This window comes from Ammospiza nelsoni, chromosome 6, assembly GCF_027579445.1.
Source record: "Ammospiza nelsoni isolate bAmmNel1 chromosome 6, bAmmNel1.pri, whole genome shotgun sequence".
Taxonomy (NCBI): Eukaryota; Metazoa; Chordata; class Aves; order Passeriformes; family Passerellidae; genus Ammospiza; species Ammospiza nelsoni.
This window is the reverse complement of record NC_080638.1, coordinates 64,572,634-64,593,248: the sequence shown is the minus strand read 5'-3', so window position 1 is coordinate 64,593,248 and position 20,615 is coordinate 64,572,634.

Genomic DNA, 20,615 nt, shown 5'->3' with positions numbered 1-20,615 from the left:
AAGATAATAATGAAAACTCGTGACTCTTACCAGAGCCCTGACACAGCTTGGCCCTGATTGGCCAAAGAGTGAAAACAACTCCCAGCAGAATCCAATGGAACAATCACCTGTGGGTGAACAATCTCCAAACACATTCCACATGAGCACAGCACAGGAGAAGCAAATGAGATAAGAATTGTTTTCCTTTTTCTCTGAGGAAAGAATAATCCTGGGCCAAGGGATTTTTTCAGAGAACGTGAATGCCACAGCCAGGGGTAGGGCCATTGTCACTGCAGTGGGCACAGCAGGGTGGCAAGGCCAGCCCAGCTGACCTGGAGGTGTCCCTGCTGCTCTGTCCACCTCAGCCCAGCCCCTCCCTGCCTTTGGGGCTGCTCTTCCCTCGCAGATGTGTCACCCATCCCTTACTCACACATTATCTGCTTTTATGGCCATTTATTTCTTAACTTGACAAAATTCACAGTGAGTTTTTATCACCTGAGATTTATATTGCACCAGCTGTAGGGGGGAGTCCCAGGAGAGCACTCCAGGTGGGAATTCAGGTGTTTTATGGCCTTGTAAAACATCCAGTGGCAGATGTGAGCAGCACAGCTGGGTGTGGAGGAGGAATGAGCCCATCCTCACTCCCAAACCACCCAGAGCTGCCAGGAAAACTCTTCAGGGAAGGGAATGGATCCTCAGCAAGGAGGGGCTGAGAGCCAGAGGCCCAGGATTGCTCCAGGCAGGAGCAGCCTCCTGTGGTGTTGTGAGGTCCCCAGGACGAGGTGAGAGATGAGAATTTGACTCCATGTTCTCAGAAGGCTGATTATTATATTATATTATATTATATTATATTATATTATATTATATTATATTATATTATATTATATTATATTATATTATATTATATTATATTATATTAGAAAGAGAAAGGAGACATCAGAAAGCTAGACAAGAATGAATAATAAAAACTCGTGGCTGATTCAGAGTCCAACACAGCTGGCTGTGATTGGCCATTAATTAAAAACAATTCACATGTCTGGTTAAACAATCTCCAGACCACATTCCAGAGCAGCAAAACAGGGAGAAGCTGAGGCTTCTCAGCTTGCCAGGAGAAGAAATCCCGGTGAAGGGATTTTTCAGAAAATATCACGGTGACAGCCTCCCCCTGCCCTCCTGCCCTTCCTGCTGCCCCTCGGAGCAGAGCAGGGCAGGGTAAGCCCCTCCAGTCCCTGCCCAGCCCAGGGAAGCAGAGAAACATGAGATAAAGGATAAAGGATGCCTTATTCACACAACATCCCACTCTGGATTTCCTTCCCATTAGCAAGCACTGACCCCTTACTGAGACTTTTCCTGAGGACCTGAAGGGGCTGGAGCATGTCCAGGGAAGGCAATGGAGCTGGGAAGGGCTGCAGAATCCCTGAGGAGCTGGGAAGGAGCTGCAGAATCCCTGAGGGAGCTGGGCAGGGGCTGCAGAATCCCTGAGGAGCTGGGCAGGGGCTGCAGAATCCCTGAGGAGCTGGGCAGGGGCTGCAGAATCCCTGAGGAGCTGGGCAGGGGCTGCAGAATCCCTGAGGAGCTGGGCAGGGGCTGCAGAATCCCTGAGGAGCTGGGCAGGGGCTACAGAATCCCTGAGGAGCTGGGCAGGGGCTGCAGAATCCCTGAGGAGCTGGGCAGGGGCTGCAGAATCCCTGAGGAGCTGGGCAGGGCTCACCTGGAGCAAAGGAGGCTCAGGGGCCCTTGTGGCTCTGCACAGCTCCTGCCAGGAGGGCACAGCCGGGGGTCGGGCTCTGCTCCAGGGAACAGGGACAGGAGCAGAGGGAACGGCCTCAGGCTGGGCCGGGGCAGCTCAGGGTGGGCACAGCAGGAATTTCCCCACGGAAAGGGGGCTCAGGCCTTGGCACTGCCCAGGGAGGGTTGCAGTGCCCAGCCCTGGAGGTGTCCCCTGGAGGTGGCACTGAGAGCTCCGGGCTGGGGACAGGGTGGGCATTGGGCACAGCTGGGACTCCCTGGGCTGGGAGGGCTTTGCCAGCCCCAGGGATTTGGGGATTGGGTACAGGCTGCAGAGCACATCCCAGTTTCTCAGGACACAGCATTCCCAGGACTTCACATGCTCAGCAGACCCCTCTGGTATTCCCTGTGCTCATCATGGCTTGTGCTGGCTGGGAAATGTGGGATACCCTGACCTCAACCCTCCCAGCCCTGGAAGGACTCCCATTTCCCTCCCTGCCATGGAAGGAATTCCCATTTCCCTCCCAGTCATGAAATGAATTCCCATTTCCTTCCCAGCCCTGGAAGGAATTCCCATTGCCCTCAAAGCCACGGAAAGAATTCCCATTTCTCTCCCAGCCCTGTAAAGAATTCCCATTTCCCTCGCAGGCCTGCAGCTGCTCCTGCCCACCATGCACGGGCACAGGATGGGGGAATTGCACAAACCCCAGGAGCAGAGCTGGAAAGAGACAGAACAGATTAATAAATATATTCCAAATTCACTTTCATTTTCCTGGATTTCAGGTTAATGTCACCATTCATTCCTCCTTCCCCGCACAACAACAGAGCAGCCTTGAACAACAAGATGAAATTTCAGCTTCCATTTTCTACCTTTCCAGTTTAGCCCTGACAGAGATGTGTGAGATAAAGAAGGGCAATAAAAGGCAGAGAAGTGATCGCCACAGTGATAAAAAAAAAAAAAACACACAAAAAAAATCTCTGTTTTTATATTAAGAATTCCAATGGGAAGAAAAATCTTTGTGTGAGGAAGAGCCTGAGAGAGCTGTGGGATTAGTTTAAGGTTTATCTTCAAGGTTTAAGTCTTTAAATTTGCCCAGTAAAAAGCTTTTATCATACTTGTCCTGGACACTAGTCCTGGGTGACTGGAGGTGAGGTATAGAGGGAGTCTCAAAGATATAGTAAAAAAAAAAAAAAAATTAAATATAAATATATATCTAGAAATAGCTATATAAAAATGTATATGTATAAAAATATATAACTATATAAGATCAAATTAAAATAGATCAAAGTAATATATATTAATATAACATGTACATTGTAATATATCAATAGAGCATAAACTTATAATACATTTAATAATAATGTTTATATAAACAATACACTTTAGTTAATTTTCATAATTTTTAAGAATTATTATACTTAATAGTAATATTCAAGTTGGTTACTACTACTACTACTACTATTATTATTATTATTATTATTATTATTATTATTATTATTATTATTATTTAAACAATACATTTTTGTTAATTTATAGTAATTTCTAAGTGCAGACACAAGTCCTGGTAAAGAAGCCACATCTACATTTTAGGTGCCTTTATGACATTCTAGGTGACTTTAGGAAGAAACTCTGACAGCCTGCCCTAAAGCCCAGGCTTAAATGATACATCAGAGCTAAACCAGGGCAGGGTTTGCAGAGCTGGCTCTGAGAAACGAGGCAGCACCAAAGCAGGGAGCTCTGCTGCAGGGCTGCAACGTTTGTGTGTCCCCCAGATCTCTGCCTGCATTGATTCCTGCAGCTGAAGCCAAAGGTGCTGCATCCCCAGCAGGGAGGGTAAAGCTGGCATTGACTGCCTTCATGGTTGGCTCCTGGTACAACCTCTTCCCATTCCTGGAGTTTATAATTTCCATTCCTGGGGATTCCCCAGGATCTCTCCTTCCCTGTGTGGCTTCTGTTATAATCAGTTCCCATTCCTGGGGATTCCCCAGGATTTCTTCTTCCTTTTGTGGCTCCCATTTATAATCACTTCCCATTCCTGGAGTTTACAGTCTGCATTCCTGGAGACTCCCCAGGATTTCTCCTTCCCTGTGTGGCTCTCATTTATAATCCCTTACCATCCTGGAGATTCTCCAGGATTTCTCCCTCCTTTTTTGGCTCCTGTTATAATCCCTTTCCATTCCTGGAGATTCCCCCGGATTTCTCCCTCCATGTGTGGCTGCAGTGGCTGCAGGGCTGGAGGAGGCCCAAGGGGCCCTGGCACATCCCTTGCTCAGAAGTGATGGATGCCTGCTCCGTGTCTTTTCTCTGTTCAAGTGAAAATTAATACACTGAAAAATGATGGAACAAAGTGCTTGGCATAATTGATTTCTTCAGCAGAGATATCATTTCGGAGCGAATTCACAGGAGGCTGCCATAAACAATCCTGGAGAGGCCTCACACGCTCCCCGTCAGTGCCTCCTCGGATCTCCTGCTCTCCTCAAGCCACCACAATATTGAAATATAAAATGTTGGTGCCATGAAACGCAACCACAAACAGCACCTGGGCAGGAGGGGGGTCCCTGCCCTGGTGACACAGCCCAGCACCCCAGGCTGGATGTCAAGGACAATTTCCTCACTGAAATTTTCACAGAATCAGGAATATTCTGAGCTGGGACCCACAGGGATCATCCCAGCCCCATCCCTGCCCAGACCCCCAACAATCCCACCCTGGGCATCCCTGGCACTGCTGCCCAGACACTCCTGGGGCTCTGGGGGAAGAGCCTTCACTGATCTCTGGCCCAGGTTTGTGCCATTAATGTGCCCATTTGTGCCCCAGCCCTGGCACAGGGCAGTGGGGGAGTCACCGCCACCCTGTTCCTCTAAAGTTCTCCTAAGCCTTATGATGTTTACATTTTTGTAATAGAGTTTCTCACATGCTTTTCATGCAAATAATGATTGTTTTGCATTCCTTTCTAGAATTAATAGACTGCTGGTTTGACCAGTGTAGTTAAAGAAGCAGCAATTTCATCCTCCAATCCATAGTCACTTTAACATTCTATAAATATCAAAATCAAAAAAAGAAGGAGAAGGAGAAGGAGAAGGAGAAGGAGAAGGGGAAGGGGAAGGGGAAGGGGAAGGGGAAGGAGAAGGAGAAGGAGAAATGGAAGGAGAAGGGGAAGGAGAAGGAGAAGGAGAAGCAGGGATCTCTCCCTGTGGGCAGGGTGCCAGCACTCCCAGCTCGCAGCACCACACATCCCTGCTCCGGGAAAAACAACATATGGCAGCGGGTGGGAAATGTCAGCCAGCAGATGATCCATGGAAAGAGCAAGAAAAGGGAACACAGCTCCTCTAAACACCTCAGCAGGGGTTGCAGGAGACTCCAGGAGCTGCTGCCTGTGCTGAGCTGTCTCATTTTGGGGCCAAGAAGCACAGACTGAGGACATGGAGCACCCAGATGCCACCAGTGGGGGATGTCCAAGGCTTTCCCAGGCAGCAGGGCAGGATTCCACAGGAACATGGAATCATTTAGCCTGGAAATGACCCTTAATATCACTGAGTCCAACCCTTCCCCAGAAGTGCCCAGGCCACCACAGTCCCGTGTCCCCAAGTGCCACATCCACAGGGCTGTAGATCCCCCCAGGGATGGGGGCTCCTGGGCAGCCGGGCCAGGGCTGGTTTGGGAAGGAACCATTCCTAAAACCCAGCCCAAACCTCCCCTGCCATGTCCTGGCAGGGAGCACTGAGCCCTTCTCTGTCACGGACATATTTTATTAAAAATCCTTTTCTAGGATTTTTCTCCTGAGAAGCCTCAGAGGAAAGGAAAAACAATCATTATCTGCTGCTGTGGAATGCACCAGGTGCATCTGTGATTGGTCTCATGGGGTTGTTTCTAATTAATGCCCAATCACAGTCTGGCTGTCTTGGACTCTGATACCTTCATGAAATCCTTTCTTCTATTCTTTAGCATAGTTTTAATATATAATTTTCTTCTAATATAATATATATTATAAAATAATAAATCAGCCTTCTGAAACACAGAGTCAACATTGTCATCTCTTCCCTCGTCCTGGGACCCCTGTGAACACCAGCACACTTCTCCCTCCAGCAGGGCACAGGGCAGCACATCCCTCCTTCCCCATGCCAAACTCAGAGCTGCAAGGGCACTTCAATGCTTTCACATCCCAGATAATCCATGTTCCAGGAGCACCCTGGTGTCCCCCCAGCTCTTTGCACAGGCAGCTTTACCTGGAACTGCAGCGAGCTCACAGCAGAGGCACAGCCTGCATGGCAGGAGAGCTGGAGTCTCATTTGAATGGAAAATGGGCCCAGATGAGCCATAGATCACAGTCCTTAAGCACACAGGGTTTAGCTGCACCTGGGGATGCACCGCAGCATCTTTTTGTGCTGCTGGAATGTCAGAACCCAGGACATTGCTCTGGCTGCCCTGGGGGACTCCAGACCCTGGCAGGGGCTCAGAGACCTTGGCACGCAGTCACAGACACCTGTGCCTTTGATTTTAGCCCATGGAAACAATTCCCAGCTTTGTGTGAGGAGCTACCAGCCACAAGGGTTTGAGTAGAATGACAGTGAATTTGTCACAAGGTGAAAATGGAGAATTTTGGGGGTTTTAGAATGGGGGTTCAGGGGGCAAGATGGAGGAATCTGGGTGTATCCTGTCCTTCTTTCTTCATCTTCTTGTCCTCCATTTCCTGCTGTGCTGGTGGCACTTCTGGATTGGTTTAGAGTAGAGACAGGCTGTCTGACATAGGTGATAGGGATTGGGAAATTATTGAAAATAAAGTACATGTAGGTTTTAGTATAAAAAGCCAACACCACCCCAAGGGCAGGGACTGTGCCACAACCCGACCTGCTGGACAGATCTCAGCAGGTCAGAGAAATAATGTAATGGATAAGAGAAAATAAACAACCTTGAAAACCAGAGCTGAGGAATCCCAACTTCTTCTGTCATGGGGCTGGGAAAAAAGAGTCCTTTTAATACCTTGGGAGCCATTTCAGCAACACCAAACCTAAGACTGGAATGTTGGAATCCCCCTGGTTTGCAGGGGTACCAGGGAACAGCCTTGGCACTGCCCTGCAGAGCAGAGCTCAGAGCCCCAGGGCTTCCCCAGGGCAGACTGAACAGCAAAACCCAGCTCTGGTCCCACACTGAGTGCCCTGTGTCCAGCCAGGAGAGCAGGTGGCTCTGGGGACCAGCCAGGCCATCAGTGTCCCCTCCCTGTCCTCACTGACCATCAGCAGTGTCACAGACCATCAGTGTCCCCTCCCTGTCCTCACTGACCATCAGCAGTGTCACAGGCCATCAGTGTCCCCTCCCTGTCCTCCCTGCCATCAGCAGTGTCACAGGCCATCAGTGTCCCCTCCCTGTCCCCAATGACCATCAGCAGTGTCACAGGCCATCAGTGTCCCCTCCCTGTCCTCACTGACCATCAGCAGTGTCACAGGCCATCAGTGTCCCCTCCCTGTCCCCAATGACCATCAGCAGTGTCACAGGCCATCAGTGTCCCCTCCCTGTCCTCCCTGCCATCAGCAGTGTCACAGGCCATCAGTGTCCCCTCCCTGTCCTCACTGACCATCAGCAGTGTCACAGGCCATCAGTGTCCCCTCCCTGTCCCCAATGACCATCAGCAGTGTCACAGGCCATCAGTGTCCCCTCCCTGTCCTCACTGACCATCAGCAGTGTCACAGGCCATCAGTGTCCCCTCCCTGTCCCCAATGACCATCAGCAGTGTCACAGGCCATCAGTGTCCCCTCCCTGTCCTCACTGACCATCAGCAGTGTCACAGACCATCAGTGTCCCCTCCCTGTCCTCCCTGCCATCAGCAGTGTCCCAGCCGTGCCCTGATGCCCCTGGCTCAGTGACATCCCAAACTCAGCTCCTCACTTTCCCATGACAAAGGAAGTTTGGATTTGTCTCCTGGAGGCTGAATCGGAGCCTTTTCCCTCCAGAAGAATCCCCAGCCCCCAGGGATGATTTACAATCCCAAACACAGGGATATTTACAACCCTAAATACACTGATATCTACAACCCCAAATACACAGATATTTACAACCCTAAATACACTGCTATTTGCAATCCCAAATACACTGATATCTACAATCCCAAATACACTGATATTTACAACCCTAAATACTCTGATTTTATCCTGCCCAGAGCAATATCTGCAGGGAAAGAGGACAAGTGATGGCAATGGTTTGTTCATGTGTCACTGGGCATTAGAAATGAGGCAGCATTCAAAAGAAATCCAATTCATTTGCTCTGGGCTCTGTCTTTGAAAAATGTGTTCATGGATGGAGCTGTGATTGGAGTGGGTTTGAGATCAGGGAGAGGAGCCTAGCCAGGCTGGAGCCTGGGATGTAATGGGGAGTAAAACTTCAAATGGGGGTAAAACTTCAAATGGGGAATAAAACTTCAAATGGGGAGTAAAACTTCAAATGGGGAGTAAAACTTCAAATGGGGAGTAAAACTTCAAATGGGGAGAAAAACTTCAAATGGGGAGTAAAACTTCAAATGGGGAGTAAAACTTCAAATGGGGAGAAAAACTTCAAATGGGGAGTAAAACTTCAAATTCCCAACAAAGCAGGGCTGGGGCTGAGCATTCCTGACAGCAGCAGGACAAACGGCCAGGGACATCCCTGCTGTACACCAGGGACGGACATTGCCAACGGCCACCAGCCCAGGGCACGGGGACATGGACAGACAGAGAGACATGGGACAGACAGAGGGACATGGGCCAGGCAGAGGGGCACAGGACAGGCAGAGGGACACGGGACAGACAGAGGGATGTGGCACAGGTCCAGTCCCTCCACAGGGACCACAATAAAGTCATGGACTCACACTCAGGGAATAGTTTGGCTCCAAGGGACCTCAAAGCCCACCCAGAGCCACCCCTGCCATGGCAGGGACACCTCCCACTGTCCCAGGGTGCCCCAGTGTCCAACCTGGCCTTGGGCACTGCCAGGGATCCAGGGGCAGCCACACTGTTGGGTTTCCCTGTAAATCACCCTTTCATGTGGTTAATGAATTTATTATTTCCTTTCTTGCAAAGAAATCTCAAATTTGCAGTAAAGTCAACCTTCTAAAGGACTGCTACCCTACTGGTGGTGCTGTGCCAACATCAGCTCCACTGACACAATGTGGGGAAAAATAAAAATAACATTTTCTGTGGGTTTGAGGATTGCTTTTAAATAGAAATCAGTGGGGAAAAGGCTTCTCTCTGTGTTTTATTCCCACCTAAGTTTGCAGAGGCAGCAGCAGATGAGCCCGGCCCAGCCCAGGGCTGGCTGAGCTCAGCTCCGGATGCAGCTGCAGCAGCTCTGAGAGGAGATGCTGGGGATGAACAAATCCAGCTCTCCAAAACACCAGGAAGCCACCAGAGCTGAGCGCGGGAAGCTCCCTGGCTAATGAGGCTCCATTGATTAATCTCATTAAATATTTCATTAGGGCAGTAATGGGAAATTAGCAGGTTCTTAGAGCAGCTCCGCCTTGGGCAGAACAGAGCCAAAAGGGCAGATCCCCACAGAGACAGGCTGGGATGAGACTGATCCCATTTATTTGGGGGAGCTGGAATTTATGGAAACAGGAGAAAATTAATTCATTTCTGACCCATTCCTATTCTGAATAAATACCATTTACGTCACCAAAAAATCACACATGGAAAGCAAACGTGGAATTTGGGAGCAGAGCTCTGGAGTCCTTCAGTTCTGGGAGGATACTGAGGGAAAAGCAAAGCAGAGGAGGTGGGGAAGAGGCAGAGCTTCCACACTGGACTTTGGAGGGATTAAGGAAGTGTAAAATGTGGCAAATTGCTGATGTGGCAGATCCCCCACACCATTTTCACTTGGAGCAATAATGTGGGGACATATACTTGGAGCAATAATATTGGGACATTTTCCCTAACACAGAGTTTATTGGAATTAAGTCTGGTGCAGATTCCCACAGTGCATTGAATGTTAATCAAAATGGGGAACGACACGATCGTAAAATCCAATACATAGATGTAAAGTTGAATTGTTCATGATTCAATAACAATTCTCAGAATCCCAGGATCCCTGAGGCTGGAAAAGCCCTCCCAGCCCATGGAGTCCCAGCTGTGCCCAGTGCCACCTTGTCCCCAGCCCAGAGCTCTCAGTGCCACCTCCAGGAATTCCTGGGACATCTCCAGGGATGGGTACTGCAAAGCTCCCTGGGCAGCCCCCTCCAGTGCTTAATTCCACCCTAAAAGTTGGGCAAGATGAGAAAATTTGAGTGAAAGGGAATTTTAGTGACTTTGGCTTCCATGTGGAAAGGTCAGAGTGAGCTGCCCTTTGGGAAAGGTCAGCAGAGCCCAGGAGATGCCCAGGGATGGTGCCAGAGCCAGGCAGCTCAGGGACCAGAGGGATTTGTGACCCCTTGATTCCCTCAGCAGCATCCATCAGAGAACTGGCCCTGATGGAAAATAACAATGTGGAAAATAAAATAACATTTAAACTGAATGAGGGCAGGGATGGGTGGGAGATTGGGAATTGGGAATTCCTGGCTGGGCTGGGATTGCCAGAGCAGCTGTGGCTGCCCCTGCATCCCTGGCAGTGCCCAAGGCCAGGCTGGACACTGGGGCACCCTGGGACAGTGGGAGGTGTCCCTGCCGTGGCAGGGTGGCACTGGGTGGGGTTTGAGTTCCCACCCAACCCATTCCAGGATTCCATCTGATTCCTGTAGGACAGGCACAAAGCTCAGCACTCCTCAAGTGGAGCCCAGGAGCACCCAGCGAGGCCATGTAGGGGCTGCTACCACACATTGATGTCACCATGGGCAGGGGCTGACAGGACAGGAACCACTCTGTCCATACAGCAGGGGAATACACCCCTGTGGCAGTCATATTTTCTGGAAAAATCCCTTCACACAGGATTTTTCTCCTTGGAAGCTGAGAGGCCTCAGAGAAAAAAAGGAAAACAATAATTATCTGATTTGCTTCTCCTGTATTTTGCTCCTTTGGAATGTGTTTGGAGATTGTTTACCCACAGGTTATTGTTCCATTGGTTTCATGTGAATTGTTTTGACCCTTTGGCCAATCAGGGCCAAGCTGTGTTGGGGCTCTGGGGAGAGTCAGGAGTTTTCATTACTATCTTTTTAGCATTCTTTAAGTATCCTGTCTTTAGTATAGTTTACTATAGCATTCTTTAATATAATACAGTATTATAAAATAATAAATTAGCCTTCTGAGAACCTGGAGTCAAATTCATCATTTCTTTCCTGCCACAGGGGACCCTGCAATACAATACACCAAATCCCTCCAGAACAGCCAGGAAGGAAAGAAAACCCCTCCCTCTGATGCCTTGTGCAGGCTGCCCTAGAACAGAGGCTGGATGGAGTCACAGAATAAAGCAGGGATTCATTCAAAGCATCTCCTCCATGGATCCACCTTGGGCAGCACCAGAGCCCAGCCAGGGCTGCACCCAAGATCAACCAAAATGGCCCCAAAATGAACCAAAATGGCCCCAAAATGCACGGCCGGGCACGGGCTCTGTCCCTGGGATCAGTTCTGCTCCATTTGCACCTTGCAGTTCATTGTCCCATTCCAGTTTTAGCCCTGCAGTCCCACCCTGCTTGTTTTTCTCTCTCCAGCCCACGAGGTTTGTGCTCTGGGGCTGAGCTTTGGGTCATTTGTCCTTGGTGCCCAGCTGGAGCAGGAATTGTTTTGTCTCCCTGCTCTGTGCACAGAGCTCAGAACTGCACCTCATCAGAACCATCCCCTGATATGGAGCCCAGACCCTCACACTAAAGCAGCACAGAATGTGAAAAACAGAAAAGCTGAAACTTCTAATGCAGCCAGGGAATTAAACCACATCACTCTGACATAACCAGGGAATAAAAAACCCTTCCCTCCAATGCAGCCAGGGAATAAAACCCTTACCTCTAATGCAGCCAGCGAATGAAACCATCTCCCTCTGACACAGCCAGGGGAGTTAAACCCTCCCTCTCAGCTCCCCATGCCTTTGCCAGGGTCCATTGCCATCCCTTGGGCTCTCTGTGACCCCACAGGCACACCCAGCCCCAAGGGGCTCCCCCTGCTCCCAGCCCTGCTCTGCAGAGCTCCCCACAAGGTTCTGTGTGCTGGGACCCCCAGTGGGGGCTGTGGGCACAGTGCCAGGGCAGCACGAAATGTGAGTCCTCGTTCCCCTGCCTGGTGCCCAACTGACCAGCAAAGGCCAATTGCAGATTAGAGTGGCCAATAAAGCACAGCTCTCATCCGGTACTTATCATTTCAGAGAGAGTTCAGATTGCTTTGCAAAGTTGACCAAGCATTATTTCTTAACCTCTCCATGAGCTAGAGAGCCCATTTTCCTCCTGCAAGCTCCTGGAGATGATTTGAGCCTGGTGATTAAGGGAACTGTCTCATGAAGGAGGCACTTCAGGATCACTGAGGCCTGGAGAATCAGCCAGGAGTTTGGAAGGGAAGAGGTGCAGCAATGAAAACCATCATTGTTCCATTAGAGACGGCAGAGAGCAGAGATTTGGACACACCTGGAGGTCCAGGGCAGAGATTTGGACACACCTGGAGGTCCAGAGCAGAGATTTGGATACACCTGGGCTGGACTCAATGGTCTTTGAAGGTCTCTTCCAACCCAGTGATTCTGTGAATTCTGTGTCCCTGACACATCACCAGCCCTGCAACAAACCTGCCAGTGCTGCACTGGGGCTGCTGCCATGGCAGGGACACCTCCCACTGTCCCAGGGTGCCCCAGTGCCCAGCCTGGCCTTGGGCACTGCCAGGGATCCAGGGGCAGCCACAGCTGCTCTGGCAATCCCAGCCCAGCCAGGAATTCCCAATTCCCAATCTCCCACCCATCCCTGCCCCCTGGCACTGGGAGCCATTCCCTGGCTCCTGTCCCTCCATCCCTTGTCCCCAGTCCCTCTGCAGCTCTCCTTCAGAGCAGGTACTGCTAAAATAGAGCTGCAGAACACCCAGGGCTCAGCAGGATGAGCCACAAAGAGAAATTATTCCAAGACAAGGCAGGAAAGCTGTGTCTGTGCACGAGGCAGTGCCAGGAGCAATTGCAGCCCCTCTGCAGAGCAGCTCTGTTAGCACAGAGACAGCTCAGCCTCACACACGTGCAGCCTTTTCACCTGACAGCAGAATAATCTGTCAGGGAAATTTGATTTTGTGATGCAGCAATGCAGGCAGCCATCGGAATATGCTTAAATGCAGAACAATCACTTGGAAGATTTAAATGAAGCTGACATTGCTGAGCAAAATACATTTTCCACAGACTTTTATTACACTCACAGTAGCCTGCGATTGCTTTGTTTCCCAGCCTGTTATACAAACAACAGGCAGAGGTTTTTCCTTGGAAAATATTCCTAGGATGTAATTTCTGGAGCTGCCTGAATCAGTGTGCCAGATTAAAACAGAAAACACAGAAATTCGAGTTCCCAGAGTACCACAAACAGGCCAATATGTGAAGCGAGCCGTTCTCTCCGCTCTGCTGGTTCCTGCTCCAAAGTCGTTGTGCTCAGGGGTTCTTCAGCCCGATCTGCAGCTTTCCCCTTAAAATCAGGCTCCTCCTGAGCTCTGAGCACAGGGAGCTCCTTCACAGCTTTCAGAGGCAGGTTCCACAGAGGCACTGCCAGCACCAGGCTGCTGCAGCTCCTGGAATTCCCATTCCTTGTTCAGGGCAGGGCAGAGTTGAGGTTCCCCGAGGGCTCAGGGACCCCCATCCCATGGGAGGGCAGGGGACACTCCTGGGCTCCCATGGGCAGCCCAGGGACAAGCCATGGATCCTCCAGAAATCCCAGCTTTGCGTCCTCAGGCTGGGAAATTCAGAAGAGAGGAGGAGGATTTTCTGGAACTGCTCAAGGGATGATTTTCTGGAACAGCTTCCCAGCAGGAAGAGGCAGCAAAGCCCCGGTGAGGCTGCGTGGGGTGGGCACAGGCAGCTCCCAGCACATGGAACTGGGGCCATTTTCATGGAATCATGGAGTGGTTTGGGTTGGAAAGGACCTCAAATCCCCCCCAGTGCCACCCCTGCCATGGCAGGGACACCTCCCTCTGTCCCAGGGTGCCCCAATGTCCAGCCTGGCCTCGGGCACTGCCAGGGATCCAGGGGCAGCCACAGCTGCTCTGGCAATCCCAGCCCAGCCAGGAATTCCCAGTTCCCAATCTCCCACCCATCCCTGCCCTCTGGCACTGGGAGCCATTCCCTGGCTCCTGTCCCTCCATGCCTTGTCCCCAGTCCCTCTGCAGCTCTCCTGGAGCCCCTTCAGGCCCTGCCAGGGGCTCTGAGCTCTCCCTGGAGCCTTCTCCTCTCCAGGGAACATTCCCAGCCTCTCCTCACCCTGCAGGATCTCTTCTCCCACCCTTTAATCAGCACCAGGATAATTGGGACAGGCTGGGTCTGTCCAGCTCACCCTGAGCCAGCCCAGGCAGTGGTTGTGGCAGTGTCCCAGCAGGGAGGTGACAGCCAGGCTGGCAGTGGTGACATCCCCAGCCCCTGCTCAGCCTGATGAAAAGAACACTCACAAACGGATGGATTTATTTTTCCCTCCCCTCTCAGCCGTTGAATGGATGGTTATGAATATATTGCTTTTCTGTGGCTGACTCTGCAGCCCTCTAAGGATTATTCAAGATAAAGGAGATTGACAGTGAGTAAGGAATGCCAAAGCCTTTCCAGCAGCTGATGTGCTTGGGTTTTTCCTTGTTTTATTTCTCAGTTTTCATGGCACTGAAATCCAAAGCTTCTGCAGCACAAAACTGGTGCTGAGGCAAATTCAGGGCAGCTTTTGCTGCTGGAGGGGAGCTCAGGACAGCTCAGGAATGTCCCAGGGACTCTGTCCTGGAGCAGCTCAGGCCCAGTGGGGTCTGCAGCTCCGTGAGCAGTGGGAATTAATCAGCATTAATTGGGGCTGGCTGCTCACACGGTAAAATTGCATCTCCTGGATCCCTGGGACTGGGCATGGAAACAGAGAGGGACTGGGGACAAGGGATGGAGGGACAGGAGCCAGGGAATGGCTCCCAGTGCCAGAGGGCAGGGATGGGTGGGAGATTGGGAATTGGGAATTCCTGGCTGGGCTGGGATTGCCAGAGCAGCTGTGGCTGCCCCTGGATCCCTGGCAGTGCCCAAGGCCAGGCTGGGCACTGGGGCACCCTGGGACAGTGGGAGGTGTCCCTGCCATGGCAGGGGTGGCACTGGGGGGGATTTGAGGTCCCTTCCAAATGAATGAGAGCCCTCATTCCATTCCATTCTGGAATTCCATGATTTTGTTAATTCTGTTTTCCCCCTGCCTCCCCCGCTGCTGTGGGAGGGGGATCAGGAGGAGGCACCCAAAGCCCCTCAGTGCTCCAGGACCGTGCAGGACATTCCTTGTTTACCTGTCCAAGAAGGCCAAATGCAGAGACACAGACCCAGGGAAAAGGGGAATTTAGAGGCTGGAATGGGACTTTAAATGAATAAAACCACAGTGATTGCATTTCCAGGAGTGCTGTGGCCTGGAAGGGGAAGGCAGGAACAGTACTCATGGGTGTCTGGGCCCATTTCCAGCTCTCAGCCCCTGTTAACCACAGAACACTGAATGGGTTGGGTTAGAACCCAAAAGACCCTAAAATCCACCCAGTTCCAACCCTGCAACCCAAGCCAAGGACAGGAACAGCTTTCCTTTGAGCAGGCTGCTCAGAGCTGCCTTTATGTGATCCTACAGCTCCCTGGGGGATCCTCAAACTCCCTGGGTGATCCTACCACTCCCTGGATGATCCCACAGCTCCTTGAGGATCCTAAAACTTCCTGGGTGATGCCACAACTCCCTGAGTGATTCCACAACTCCCTGGGTGATCCCACAGCTCCCTGGAGGATCCCACAACTCTCTAAGGGATCCCACAGCTCCCTGAGGGATCCTAAAACTTCCTGGGTGATCCAACAACTCCCTGAGGGATCCTAAACTCCCTGGGGGGATCCCACAGCTCCCTGGATGATCCCACAACTCTCTGAGAGATCCTACCATTCTCTGAGTGATCCTACAACTCTCTGGGTGATCCCACAAATCCCTGAGGGCCCCCACAGCTCCCTGGGTGATCCCAGAGCTCCCTGAGGGATCCTGCAGCTCCCTGAGTGATCCCACAGCTCTCCGTGGAACCCCACAGATCCCGCAGCTCCCTGAGCGATTCCACAATTCCCTGAGGGATCCTAAAACTCCCTGAGTGATCCCACAGCTCCCTGGGTGATCCCACATCTCCCTGAGGGATCCTAAAACTCCCTGAGTGATCCCACAGCTCCCTGGGTGATCCCACAACTCCCTGGGTGATCCCAGAGCTCCCTGGAGGATCCCACAACTCTCTGAGGGATCCCACAGCTCCCTGTCCTTCTTTCCAGAACCCCCAGTCTGCCCTTCTCTCTCCAGAAGACACGAGCCCCCTGCCCCTTGCTTCATTGCCATGTAAAATCCAGGAGTTTAGGTTGGGAACCCCCTCCCCCTGCTCTCCCAGAGCCAGAGGAGCCGAGCAGATGTCTCCTCAAGGATGCTCCAGAAGCAGCTGCCACACTCCCAGACATCTCCTGGGGGAAATTTGACTTTTAGCGAGACACACTCGAAGGCCTCTCCTCGTTTTGGGCTTTGAGGAGAGGAGCAGGAGAGGGACTTGGAGGAATCCTTGCTCTTGCAGAGCCACACATTCCTTCTACTTTCTGCAGAGGAGAGTCAGGGCTGCAGTCAGTCCCAAGCAAGCTGCCAGCAGCTCGTTACAGTAATTGCCCTGCTCCTGCCTGCTCCCAGGGACTCTGAGCTCCTGCACTGGCAGCAGGAATCTGCAAAGAGCTTTATTCCCATCCCAGATAATGATCCCTGGAGCTGAGCATTGGCTGGGGTAGCCATGGACATTCCAGAGCCCTCCCAAAACATCCTGTCCAGGCTGGCCTTTCGGGTTTGGTGTTGCTGAAATGGCTCCTGAGGTATTAAAAAGTCTCTTTTTTTCCCAGCTGAGCATTACAAGAAGTCAGGATTCCTCAGCTCTGGTTCTCAAGGTTGTTTATTTGCTTTTACCTATTACATTATCTTTTATTTTCTCTTACCTGTTACATTCTCTCTCTGACTGCTGAGATCTGTCCAGCAGGTCGGGTTGTGGCACAGTCCCTGCCCTTGGGGTGGTGCTGGCTTTTTATACTAAAAACTACATGTACTTTATTTACAATAATTTCCCAATATCTATCACCTATGTTAGACAGTCTGTCTCTAAACCAATCCAGAAGTGCCACCATCACCCAGAAGATGGAGGACAAGGAGAAGAAGGAGAAAGGCTGGACATGCCCAGATTCCTCCATCTTGCCCCCTGAACCCCCATTCTAAAAACCCTAAAAAAATCTATTTTTCACCCTGTACACACACTGATTATTATTCTACTTAGACTTTTGTGGCTTGCAGATCCTCATTTACTGTTGGTAATTTTTTCCATGGTTCATAATCAAAGGCACAGGGGTCTTGGGCTCTGTGCCAGGGTCTCTGAGCCCCCTGGCAGGGATCCTGGCAATCCAGGACAGCCAGAGGGATGTCCTGAATTCCGACAGATTTTGTTGTTGCTGAAATGGCTCCCAAGGTATTAAAGAGTCATTTTTCCCAGCCCCATGCTCCAAGAAGAAGACAGGATTCCTCAGTTCTGGTTCTCAAGGTTGTTTATTTTCTCTTATCCATTCCATTCTTTCTCTGACCTGCTGAGATCTGTCCAGCAGGTCAGGTTGTGGCACAGTCCCTGCCCTTGGGGTGGTGTTGGCTTTTTATACTAAAAACTACATGTACTTTATTTTCAATAATTTTCCAATACCTATCACCTATGTTAGACAGTGAGCTTCTACTCTAAACCAATCCGAAAGTGCCACCATCACAGCAGAAGATGGAGGACAAGAAGAAGGAGAAGGACAGGACACACCCAGATTCCTCCATCTTCCCTCCTGAACCTCCATTCTAAAAAACCCCAAAAATTTATTTTTCACCCCGTGACAAACTGATTATTATTCTGCTTAGACTTTTGTGGCTTGCAGGTCCTCATATAAGGTTGGTAACTTTTTCCATGGGTCATAATCAAAGTCACAGAGGTCATTGACTCTGTGCCAGGGTCTCTGAGCCCCCTGTCAGTGCCCGAAGGGCTCCAGGAGAGCTGCAGAGGGACTGGGGACAAGGCATGGAGGGACAGGAGCCAGGGAATGGCTCCCAGTGCCAGAGGGCAGGGATGGGTGGGAGATTGGGAACTGGGAATTCCTGGCTGGGCTGGGATTGCCAGAGCAGCTGTGGCTGCCCCTGGATCCCTGGCAGTGCCCAAGGCCAGGCTGGGCACTGGGGCACCCTGGGACAGTGGGAGGTGTCCCTGCCATGGCAGGGTGGCACTGGAGAGGATTCGGGGTTCCTTTAACCCAAACCATTGTGGGATTCTGTGCTGGGGAACACCCCTGGGACTCACTGAACACCACTGTGGCCTCAGTGGCAGGAGGGCAGCCCCTCAAGTTGTGGGGGACAGGCAGGGACAGCCTCAGCCCCACACCCCATCTCTGTCCCTTCCATCCCCAAAAACCCGAGAGCAGCCCAGCCCTACAGCAGTGCAGAGCTTTCAGCAGCACAATCCTCATCATCCTCACTCATTTTTAATCACAACAATAATCTCTTTAAGCCAGAGACCCTTCCAGGAGGGGAGAGGCAGGACACCAGTGCCACCCCCAGTCCCTCCCTGGGGGCTGGGACACCCCAGGACAGGGCTGGGGCAGTGACAAGGCAGTGCCACGTTTGCCTGAATATTTCAAAGCAACAGAAATATTGAATATTTCAATTCATTTCATGTCATATTTATTGAAATATTCAATATTTCAAAGCTGCATTTCTGAGCCCAGAGGCTGCAGTGCCCAGCAGCCCTGGGGCTCTGAGGAAAGGCAGCAGAGCTGAGTTCTCCACTTTTCTTTCCTTATCTCTGGATAAAGCACAGCTGTAACAGCCACAGAAGGGCATTTCCAGGCCTGCCACCAGCCATGACACACACTGCCACCACAGCCCACATTGCCACTTTCCCTGAGGCATCAGGAGATGAAAAAGTTTCTTTTCCCAACTCTACCAACCTCTGTGGCAATCGATTCTTTGGAAAGGAATGAGAGTTTTGAACTTGCAAACCAATTTACTGGGTTTTAATATCCACGAGGTGCCAGTGATTGGAAGCCTGCTGCTGTCAGGAAAGGGAACAGCAGTCCCAGCCCTCAGACAAGCCATTTATAAATGGCACACTTCAATTAAAAGAAATCAAATCAATATGACAATAATTTCGTTTGCAGCAGGTGGTGCAGCAATTTTTCTCCCTGGGAAATGGGATGCACCTGTGCAGCACAGAAAGAGCCTCATCCACAGCCTTTAATCCCAGTTTCGCTCAGACCCCCAAGGGTTAATGACAGAGAGGAGAACGAGGATCAAGGGGGAGAATTTCTGGAGATTTTTAACAGCTAAAATAGGAAATCAAGCAGCAGTGACATCACCTCTCAGTGCCCCCCTGAGCCTGTTCCCAGCTCTGCTGCAGCATTTCTAGCACTGGGAAAATCCCTGCTGGCCGTCCTGGCAGGGTGGGAATGACCCCTCGGAGGGAGCTGGGACCAGTCTGAGGCAGGACAGGGAGAACCTCGGCAGCTGAGACCTCACCTGCCCGGGCAGGGCCACCCACCAGCACCTCCTGGCCCTGCCCTGGTCTGCTGGCCATGTTCTGCTTTAGGCTCCTGCTGGCCCTGCTCTGCTTTAGGCTCCTGCTGGCCATGTTCTGCTTTAGGCTCCTGCTGGTCCTGCTCTGCTTTAGGCTCCTGCTGGTCCTGCTCTGCTTTAGGCTCCTGCTGGCCCTGCTCTGGTTTAGGCTCCTGCTGGCCATGTTCTGCTTTAGGCTCCTGCTGGCCCTGCTCTGGTTTAGGCTCCTGCTGGTCCTGCTCTGGTTTAGGCTCCTGCTGGCCATGTTCTGCTTTAGGCTCCTGCTGGTCCTGCTCTGTTTAGGCTCCACCTGTCCCCGCTCTGCTTTAGGCTCCACCTGTCCCTGTTCTGCTTTAGGCTCCCTTCCCCAGTTTAGGCTCCTGCTGTCCTTCCTCTGGTTTAGGCTCTACCTATCCCTGCCCTAGTTTAGGCTCCTTTCCCTGGTTTAGGCATCACCTGTCCCTGCCCTGGTTTAGGCATCACCTGTCCCTGGCCTAGTTTAGGCTCCTCCTAGGCCCAAGCCGGTTTAAGCCCAGTTTAGCACAGCCCAGGTTCTGCCCTTCGCTGGCACCAGGGCACCAAGGACAGGCAGAGCTGCTCACAGGCAGCATTCCCAAGGTTTGGGGTTTTTCCTTCTCCTTTCCCATTTGAAGGAGGGGTTTGGGCCCTAAGCCCAGCCTGGGCAGATCAGAGGCTCAGGCCTGGCTGTGTCCCAGAGTTAAACTCGGACTGAGCTCCTTCACTGCCACACTCCATGGGGAGGGAACCTGTCACCAGGAGAATTTTCTGAAAAATCCCTTCGCCCGGATTTCTTCTCCTGGAAAGCTGAGAGGCCTCAGAAAAGAATGAAAACAATGATTATCTGATTGTTTGAGAATGTGGTCTGGAGATGGTTTACCAATAGGTACATCTTTGATTGATTCCATGTGAATTGTTTTTAATTAATGACCAGTCATCATCAGCTGTGCCTGAGGAGTCAGTCATGAGTTTTCTTTATCATTCTTGTTTAGTCTCCTGATGTATCCTTTCTCTTTCCTTAGTATAGTTTTAGAATATGATATGATATGATATGATATGATATGATATGATATGATATGATATATAATATAATATAATATAATATAATATAATATAATATAATATAATATAATATAATATAATATAATATAATATAATAATCAGCCTTCTGAGAACTTTGAGTCAATTCTCATCTCTCACCTCACCCTGGGGACTCTCACACC